General features: G+C 35.9%; 2 long non-coding RNA genes across 3 annotated transcripts; both read left to right on the top strand.

Annotated features, from left to right (window-relative positions):
* The first annotated feature begins 996 nt into the window (after nucleotides 1-996).
* LOC138402456 (uncharacterized) lies at nucleotides 997-5,694 on the top strand. 2 transcript variants are annotated; one of them, XR_011236833.1, is made up of 3 exons: nucleotides 997-2,198; nucleotides 2,376-2,438; nucleotides 2,946-5,694. It is a non-coding gene; the product is annotated as an uncharacterized lncRNA (long non-coding RNA). The 2 variants fall into 2 exon arrangements; XR_011236832.1 differs by having other exon boundaries at nucleotides 997-1,482; nucleotides 1,621-2,198; nucleotides 2,376-5,693.
* A 153-nt stretch (nucleotides 5,695-5,847) lies between these two features.
* Nucleotides 5,848-10,051, top strand: LOC138402428 (uncharacterized). Its single transcript, XR_011236807.1, has 2 exons — nucleotides 5,848-6,515; nucleotides 9,923-10,051. It is a non-coding gene; the product is annotated as an uncharacterized lncRNA (long non-coding RNA).
* The last annotated feature ends 817 nt before the right edge of the window (nucleotides 10,052-10,868 follow it).

Here is a 10,868-nt window from a genome sequence, read left to right as displayed (position 1 = left end):
CGTACCTATAATCCCCATGGCAAAGCCAAAACCACTTGGTTTCCAATTTTTTCTTTTTTACAGAAAAATATGTAACATTTAGACAAATCTGCTTTTGTGACGCCTCTTAGATAAATGTTTAATGATTTCTAATAGTTTTTCTACTGTTTTATTCTCGTACTGCGTCAAAGTAAACAAAGTTTTGAGACCTACGGCTTAGCGTGTTTTGAACAACGTTTTTGCAATGACGCTTTCGTTATTTTAATGTCAATTTGTCTCTGGTTCAGTGATGCCAAATAAAAGATCAAATATTCTACTATAGGGAAAAACAATGCTACCAAAATTCTAAGCTGTTTTGGGTATTATTTTTACGTTCAAATCTCATTCCCAGTTTTGTCCCTATTCACACCCCGGTTCCTATTCACCCCGTTTTACGGTATTAAGTCTCCTTTTTTTCTGGTCGGTGTGTCGCGTAGATAAAGTAATAAAAGTAGATTGAAGTATACTGTGTAACCGTTATATGAACCGATCAACAATATTTGTATAAAACGTTTTTTATGTGAAAACAAGTAAATAACTAATGAGAAATACAATTACGCCACGATAATATGACATAATTCTCAAAGTTTGTTTTGCAACTAAAGTTGCATTCTTTGTATGTATTCTTGAAAAAACCAGTTACACGATAAGGGACAAAAAATAGGTTAGCTGCGTCTCTGTTTATCACATTAGTAACTTTATCTGTGCTCTCTTTTTAGTGTGAATGAGAAAGCAAACGTTCCTGTATCTATCTTTATTACTCTATCTACGGTGTGTCGCCTCTGGTCGCCTGTCGGTCTACTGGTCTACGGACACGTACGGTACTGGTCTGTGGTGTCGGTGTTAAGCTCATAAGAGCTCACTGCTCGTGTCATGGTACCTAGGTATTTACCCACGGGCGGTTCACGGCCATACAAATTCCGTTCCCTTACAAATGCGAATAGCAAAATAGAAGTTGACAGATTCGACCACAGAACGATACAATAACACACGTTCACTGCCTGCTGCCTGCGACGGCTGAGTGCTGACGCCGTTTTGTTATTGTTGTTAAGCGTTGAGCAGGGTGGTTGCGTCGATTTATTTCCGTACATTTCTATTCCCTTCGCAACAATTGTTATTATAGTACATTATTTCAATATAATTTATTGGAATGTATTATAAGTGCTGTGTTCCCGATTGTAACAGTACGCGAAAAGACGCTATATTACATAAGTTTCCACAGTGTGACAAGACTCAAAAAGTGGCTTAAGTATATAAATCATATCAATTGTGATATTTTGCGAAGTAAAAGTACAATAGATCTTAAAAATAAGTCTTAAGTGTGTCATAAGCACTTTGAAAAGCGTTTTGTGACACAAAAATCTCGTCTTGCAGTAACAGCATTTCCTACTTTGTTCCTGCAATCTGAGATCCTCAGTGGTACTCCATCCATTCCACTGCATGATTCTGAAGAAATTTGTACTAGTAAGTTTTCATGGCTTTTTGTATTGTATATTGTTGATATTGTTACAAATAACTAGAAGTCTCGAAGCTTGGAGTACCTACCTGCGTGTTTATGTTCTTTGAGACAAATACCTACCTCATTGTTTACATCACTTTTAGCGTAGGTACCTTTTTTTGCCTTGCTGGAAGCTTCGGGGCGGGGTTGTTTACGTTTCGTCGAATAGCAAAGAATGTTCGATCGGTGGTGGGGAAACTGTATATAAGCGGTGCCTCAGACCGGCCCGAAGTTCAGTTCAGTACGATTGAATTCTAAGAGCGATCGAAGTAAGTGACAAGTAAGAGTGATCCTAAGTGTTTCTTGTATGTTTGTGGACAGTGTGTAAATAAACGTTCTTGTTCGGAAACTGGCATTTCAATACGAACCCCTAGCTCGTAACAATATCATTCCTCTAATCACAGTCCAGTTGTTTTGTCCAATGTATCACAACCTTCTTTAGCATACATTTTACAATTAAACCGAAGAAAATGTATTTCTTTATGCCTGAATCATCTTACCACTGTTTAGCACTAATTTTGGCCTTTAATTTTAAAATGATTAATATTTAATTTACTTTCAGGATCAGAGAAGATTGACCTTGATCATAATTATTATGCTCCCAAAAATAATATATATAATGACCACAACTATTGTACACAGCTGCAAACATCACAATCAGCAAGTGAAAATGAGCTTTTAGGTGAGAAAATATAATTTATTATATTTAGTTGAAACAATGTTCATAATAATATTACTAATAGGTCGTTCCTTTGCTAACTTTGAAAGGTTATTTACCTAGGAGTGTTTTAAATAACTTACTATATCAAACTTTTAAATCGATGTTTGCCTATTTGTACTCATTAAACTTATTTTTTAGAAGGATTGCCCACTACTTCTAAAAGAAAATTAGAAGAATACTTGATTACAGATTGTCAACAAAGTAGGTATTTCCTCAGGTAATCATCTATTTATTAATAGCCTTAATCTAGTAACCACAGGAATAAGGGTATCTGCTCTTTTCATGGATCAGTGTTAACTACAGGTTAAAATTTTCATAAATAAGTTATTACTAGATTATGTTTTTAAGCTTAAATGAGATATTTAAATGTGTATAACAATTAACAAATTAATCGTGGTGTGTTACCCATCCATACTTATCTTATAAATGCGAAAGTGTGTCTGTCTGTCTGTCTGCTAGCTTTTCACGGCTCAACCGTTCAACCGATTTTGTTGAAATTTGGTACAGAGATAGCTTGCATCCCGGGGAAGGACACAGGCTACTTTTTATTCCGGAAAATTGAAGAGTTCCCACTGGATTTTTAGAAACCTGAATGCACGCGAATGAAGTCGCGGGCATCATCTAGTTATATATTCATCAAAATTTCTTTTATTTTTTGATTTTAATAAAATGTTGATAATTTACCTTAACCAAACTGTTATTTTTCAGAACCCTTGCCATCTACTCCTAAAAGAAGATTAGTAGAATACTCAGAAGATATCTCGACTCTAGTATCATAAGGTCGGATGTGGATTTTTGCTACTTTTCAGGAGAGCCAAAACAAAAATGCTAGAGAAATCGGGTCATAATTTCTAAACTACTAGAGATACAATTTCAGTTGTTTTTGTAATATTTAACTCTTAACTGTAGCTATCATTAACCATTACTAGAAATACTTTATCATTAATAAATAAAATATAAACTCACAATTTCTTCAAAATGAACGATATGCGACTTTATGCTGGTAATATTCGTAACTGTGCTAAAAAATTGTGTGCATAAGTTGTAAACCGACTTTATGGCTGCAATTTTTACTATTACAAATTTGAAATAAAAGTCGGATCTATTACTTAATATTTCATAATACGTCTTAACTGATTATACATAAGTAATATTCGGACAAAAGATCACAGTAGTTAGCTCACAAAAATCATTTAGGAGTTTTGTGAGATAGCAACAATGTACCTATCAGATTTTTCTGAAACTGATTAGTTAGATCTGAAACATAATAATTGCATTCGCCCGATAGTCTGACCATTGCATCCGTGTAAACCTTGTGACTTCTGAATGAATGAAAATAACATTTACAAATTCACAAATAAAGCCCATTAATTAAAAACAACGGCCAAAAATTGGAAAAAAAATTACAAAGTAATTAGAAACCTACAGTGGGCCAAACATTTTTTGTGGAATTGCATACATGACGGTTACATCAATATAGCTAAAACATGCCAACATAGCCTGATTTTCCTTATAATGATTAGGTACGTAAAGTAAGAATGGAGGTCAGCAGGTACCTACTGCAAAAGTTGGTTATATTTTACAGTGGATAATGGTTTCTCATTATGTCGTATATTGGGCGAAAGCGGGGAAGAATTTTAAGTTTATATGTACCTATAACATAGTAATGAAATACAAAAAAGTCTTCTTTAAAGTAGTTTTTATAAAATAATAACACCCAGCATTATTGCGTTAGTTGTAGCCAGGTAATATATTCCGAAATCTGAAAATCCCCGCCGTTCTTATCTTTTTTTTTGATATAACAAACGGTCCTGATATATCACCTTTGTAAAGGGATGTGGTCTTTAAAAATATGTTGTAGTGCCAAATCAAACTTATCAAAAAGTTTTGTTTCCTTCGCATGTTCTTGTAAACTGTGACCAATCTCTTAGTTTAGTAATCTGCATTGTTTTCAGCTGTTCCCTTTTTTTCTATTTGTGCATGGATTACATCTTACTCCACGTAGGTACATGTTGCATTTTAGCATAAAGCTTGTGATTTATCACCTTTTAGTGTGGTAATCCTTATAATAATCATAAGTAAGCCATAACGATTATCATGCTCCGATTATGACCGACACAATTATCAGACCACAAAGTCAATTCTTCAACAATTTCGAGAATACTTTGTTTCTTCTCTAGTAGATTAATGAAGACAAGATACTGTTTTATTCCTTCCGCTGCAGCTGATGTTTTCAGACCACATTAAAGTAGCAACACTGCTGGTAGCATCATGAATCGTTTTTAAGGTGCAGAAACTACGCAGGTATAAGGATTTACTGTTAGTCAAATCTGGCATTGCCACTTTTGTAATAAAAAAAATACTTTCTGCTTTCTTGAAAATTCCATTGCTTCTGTTTCGACTGTTCTTTTTAACAGATACTTTTTTAAACTGTTTCTTTCGTGTTTTAGTTAAGTTTTTTATTTTTTTACTTTCCCTTTTATTAGTTGTTTAATTAATAAATTAATTTATACTACATTTATATTTAAATTAACATAATCTAAAGCTTCCTATAATAAGGTATGTTTCGTTAGAATCACTATCATCACATATTGTAGGTGCCTTATAATTTCTGCTCTCGATTAATATCAAAGTCGGTCGATTATAAGACGGGTAAAGAAGAAAAAAATTGATTAGGTACTCTAATTTTTTAAGGCTACCTTAAAAACTAGGGCAATACATTTTTGAACTGATGATTTGAACTATGATTCATAAAAAACACCATAAATGCACGGTTTTTTGCTTAGTGGGGTATTATTATATTATATGTTTAGATTTTCATGGTGTGATTTTCGTGGTCCTAAAAGATTTTCTAGTCTACATTTTCAAAATGTCTTCAGCTTTATTCTGGCTCTTTACTTTTTTCCCGCAGTTTAGTCCAAAATTTTGGTGAAATAGGATGGATCTCTTACCTATTAATCACATCAACTTTAATGTAGTCACAAACAAAAAGCTTTATTTCAACTTACTTCCATGAATTTTATTGCAAAATTATTTATATTACAAGGCAAAAAGTCTTAAATGATTCACAGTCCAAATATTAATACAAAAAATTTGAAGCATAACATCTGTTGTGATTTTACCTAACAAAATTATTACATATTTTAGAAGCAGAAGTGCGTAACTGCAGTACCAGCTAGTATTACAAATAAACTTATTTCGTAGCATAATGGTCGAACTCAAAATACATCTATCATTTTTCTCCATTGCTTTGGTGCATACATACGCAAGTCAAAAAATATAATTATGGTTCTCCAAATTTTTAGAATGTGTTCAGATACGACAGCATGTATTTATCTTTGCAACGAAAAGAGATAGAAATACTGGTGTCAGCTTGGCAGAAAGAGCCCGAAATGCTCATTACCTTTATGTAAAAAAGTGAGTTTGGTCGGAAGTACACATCCGACCTTATGATACTAGAGTCGAGATATATACATATATATACATGCATATAACAAATTTAAAAAAAGATTTAAAAGAAAATAAATTAATGTCTTGAAATAACATGTGTTTTTTTATTTTTAGAATCAATTAATTTAGGTTATTTAAGTAAAAACCCTTTAGGTAATAAAAAAAGTTCAAAATACAAGAAGCTAAAGCTGCAGGAAAAAAAATCCTCTAAAATCCAAAACTAGAATTCAGAGCCGCGCAAAGGAGGCAATTTAAAAAAATATCTTGCTAAGCTATGGCTCAAATAATCTGATCCTATTGGTTAGTAGAGAAATAGCAAAATAGAGTTTGACAGATGATCGACCAATCACGGGCTGCATTTCAAGGGTGTCAAAATTTGTTTGCCCGTTAGGGCGATTGTCTAAAACCTGCATCAATCGTTATTACAATCTCAATTGTTCTGATTGGCTGAATTTGTGCAATTCTTGTTGCAACAATGCATTGTAGCCAATAGTGAGCGAGCATTAACCAATCAGAGATGACTGCGATCGTGACATTGTAGCTGTCAAACAACCGCGGTAGGGCCACGTGAGCCATCTGATCCCTATTAATCTGTGTATTTACCATAGAGTAAAGTAATACTCTGGATAGGTATTTACTGGAAAGGTCAAAACTAAAATATTTAATTTAAAGCTGAATTAATAAGTAAACTATTAAACACAATACACATCATGTTTCGTTTACCATTTGGAGAAAGAGTTGATCCCTTGGAGGAAAAACGGCAAGCAAGAGAAAATACTATCAATAGTATTGTAACATTCTGTGTGTTGTGTGCGGCAATTAGAATAGGTTAGTATTTTTTCTCTCATTTATTTATTTTACCACTCATTTTTATCATATTTTTAAAAAAAACAACAAACAATAAAAGAACAGCAGCAACAAAAAAAATTAAAGTAAAGTAACAGAAAATCAAATAACAGGAACAACAAAAAATTAAATAAAATAAAATAAACAACAGAATATAAAGTAACAGAAACAACAGAAATTAAAATAACAAGAACAACAAAAATTAAAGTAACTGGAACAACAAAACAAAAACAATAATTAAAAATATGATAAAATGGATCCCATTAGCAGCGGGCTAGGATCCAAGCTGCCAATGGTCAGGGCTCCAGAGTGAGGAACCTCCTCACAATGCGTGCCGTCTCAAGAACCACTGCCTTCTGTATCTTACCCTTGATCCAACAATTAAGCGATAGTTTCTTAAGATGTTGGTCGAAACTATTCGCAATAAGACCATGGACTGATACAACTATCGGTACAATAATCGTTGAGTCAACACTCCACATGGCGGGAATCTCGTGAGCCAGGTCCAAGTATTTTGATACTTTTTCCTTTTCTGCTTTCACTAGGTTATCATCATGAGGAATAGTAACATCAACAATTATTGCTCGACGCGCTGAACGGTCAACTAGCACTATATCAGGTCTATTGGCTACAATATACCTGTCAGTGATAACCGACCGATCCCAGTAGAGCAGGGCACTGCTATTTTCAAGAACTGACATTGGGTCATACCTATAGTACGGCACCTCAGTATCTACAAGGCCATACTGAAGAGCAATTTGTTGATGGACTATCCTGGCTACTTGATTATGCCTGTGCAAGTATTCGCCGTTAGCAAGATAAGAACAACCGGATATAATATGTCTGAGGGATTCCCCAGGAAGATGGCACGCTCGACAAATGTCAACAGTACCATCCTTCATTATATGTTTCCGGTAGTTATTAGTCTTGATAACTTCGTCCATAATTGCACAGATAAAACCTTCGGTTTCCCCAAATAGGTCACCGAACTGCAACCAGGATACTGAGGCTGTGGAATCTACATCCGGTCTAGTTAAGGCCTTGTAGAATCTTCCATGCAACTCCTTACTCCCCCATATCGCCATGCGATCCGAAGTACTAAGTACTATGGGCTTACGCCAGTTATTTTTGCCTAAGGAAAGCGGAGTAAGACCCTTATCAACTGCCACTACATCCCTATGTATTCCCACGTTTACTTTGAGAAAATAATCTCTGAGATTGCATATTTCACGATTATGAAGGTTCTTGGCATTAAAAAAACCACGTCCTCCACACTTGCGTGGGATATACAATCTCATAATAGATGAACGTGGATGATGCATACGGTATGCAGTCAGCAATTTTCGAATCTTTCGATCCAAGGCATCCAGTTCAGTTTGAGTCCATTTTAGAATGCCAAAGGTGTATATGAGCAAAGGCATGACCCAACCATTAAAGGCACGCACCTTGTTGCCACCAGATAAAAGACTATTAAGAACTTTTTTAAGGCGACCAAAGAAACGTGCCTCCACTGCTTGTTTCATTGTCCTTACCTCAATACCAAGCGCCTCTGACATTCCAAGATATTTGTATGTTTCACCTTCACAGAGAGATCGGAGAATCAAAGTCTCTGAAAGAACTAGATTCTCAGAGTTCACAACCCTACCTCGCTCTATATTGACAACCGCACACTTGTCAACACCAAACTCCATTCCTATGTTATTGCTAAAGTTCTGAGTAATCTTTAGCAATCTCATAAGGTCTGTTCGTTTAGATGCATATAGTTTGAGATCATCCATATAAAGCAAGTGAGATATGACCTCACCCCCCCTGCGAAGGCCTAGCCCTGAATCCTTCAGTAATGTACTGAGAGGGTTAAGTGCCAAGCAAAACCACAAAGGGCTCAAACTGTCACCCTGGAAAATTCCCCGCTTAATCCGTATCGGTTCAGCTGATAAAAAAAACTCAGCACCTCCTGGTTGACGAAGGACTGTCATCCACTGTCTCATACAAGAGTCAAGAAAAGAACATAGGGTTGCATCGACCTTGTACAACCTCATGATCTCCATGAGCCACGTATGAGGCACTGAGTCATAGGCCTTCTTGTAGTCAATCCAGGCAGCAACTAGATTTTTTCTATTTCGCCGAACCTGTTGGCAAATAGCAGTGTCAATGAGGAGTAGTTCCTTTGTACCGCGAGCCCTGGCCTCACATCCATTTTGAACCTGAGCCAAAATATTATTTGCATTAATATGCATAGTTATTTTTGTGGCTAGAATAGATGTAAGTAGCTTGTAGATGGTTGGTAAGCAGGTTATTGGGCGATAGTTTTTTGGATCTGCGGTATTTCCGGATTTATGTAACAAGAACGTGACACCAGTTGTCATGAGTGTCGGTAACGACCCAGAGTCAATAGAGTTCTGGAATTGTGTTGCTAAGACAGAATGTGCGTTACGGAACCATTTTAGCCAGAAGTTGTGCAATCCATCCGGTCCCGGACATTTCCAGTTCGATGCCGAACGAATTGCACATTCCTCAGCATTAATAGTTATAGGATTCATCTCTACCATATTAGTATTATTATTATTTGTATCATAAATCCTCAAGTAATCTACACCCAGCTAGCGCCTACGCTCCACCGGGGACCCACTCACGAGGTCCTCCACCGCACTAACGAAGTGCGCCACCCGACAACTGCAGACCGACCGCCAGGGCGGTGGGCGGCACTCTGCCCTCTGCCCTCTGCTAGTCAGAGGGACACCTCCCCCCTGGCCCTGCCAGGTCATTAGCCACAGCTAACAGTTGTTAGTTAACAATATCCCCGAAGAGAGATTTAAGCCATGTCACCGGGGTGCACCGGCCCGAGTACTGCTCTTCCCCTTGTATGAATCCAAAACGCACCTGTAGCACACTGGGAGGTCACCTGGCTGGCACCTGTAGCACCCAGGCACACTGGGAGGTCACCTGGCTGGCACCTGTAGCACCCAGGCACACTGGGAGGTCACCTGGCTGGCACCCCACTTTAACTTGTCCAAGTAAAACAAGACTGTTTAAGTTTATTGTATTTGTATGGTGACTCAACTCATGTGTGATTCTCACTCCTCATTCCATGGCTGATGGGAACACATGCAATTAGTTCCGTACAAGTAATTGAATATTGAAACATTGAAGTATCTGCTCTGAGATAATACCTTTGTAATGATGATGCATAAAACCACATCAAAATCGGCTCAGTAGGTTTTTAGGAAAATGGTAACATTGAAAAAAGGGGCAAGTGCGAGTCGGACTTGCACCCGAAAGGTCACACTTACAACAAATACTTTATAATTAAATAAAATAATAATTGCAGGTCAACTAGACACCATACAATGGGTGCCATGCTAAACTAATGAGTAAATGTTTAATTTCAGCACCATTGGTGATGGAGCACAGTGGATTGTAACTCATCGTGAAGAACACAGTCTATGCTGGCGAGAGCTGTAGGTGTTAAACTTAAATGAAACATTACCATGAATTAATAAATTATTTCAAGAGTTGTATTTATCGTTTTTTTGACATACTTACCTATCTTACTTATTCATGTATAACTAAAGGCAATTAATTATACAAATCCAGAATAGTTGTTAACACGATATGTAGTTACTGTATATGACGTATTATAGTCTCGATCATAAGATCATCGATTTAATTCAATTTTTTTTGTATGTTTATAATAATTAGTAATTTAATTAGTTTATCTACACCCATGCTTTAAATCCTCTATAAAAGATTCTGAAACAGTTAGCTTATTGCCAACATTAAAACACCCAATATCTTAATAACCATTAAGGCATCCAAACGAGTGTTATAATGTTAAACTGAATTTCATTATAACACTCCTGTGAAAAAGAGACAGCGCTATACTACTGGCATAAATCTGTCTCGTTCTAACGTCGTGATCCGTGGTATTTATGGGGATTGATTTTTTATGAATTTCAAAAAAAGAACATTGACATTCAAGCGCGTTTCACAAAAGCAAAAAAGTAAGTTATTCGAATCCCCGCCATTTTTCTTCGATATTTTTATTGTTTTATTTACAAAAAAATGAGGGATTCATGTTTTGAGAGGACACTGCCAGAATTTTCAGATATTTTAAACCTGTACCTACCTGTGTTTTAAACGCTATAGTGAAGTGGTACTTAAATATAAAAATTCCGCCGAGTAACTTATTCGGGATCGGGACCTTCCAACATTAAAGAACATAATATTCAAGTAAATTTTAATAAGTGCACTATACAAAATGTAAATTACTACTACAATAAATTACTCTTTCATTAACACTTAGTTTATTTGTATAACTCAGTAATGGATGATGTT

The sequence above is a fragment of the Maniola hyperantus genome, chromosome 6 (assembly GCF_902806685.2).
Source record: "Maniola hyperantus chromosome 6, iAphHyp1.2, whole genome shotgun sequence".
Taxonomy (NCBI): Eukaryota; Metazoa; Arthropoda; class Insecta; order Lepidoptera; family Nymphalidae; genus Maniola; species Maniola hyperantus.
This window is presented reverse-complemented; position numbering and strand designations above follow the sequence as displayed.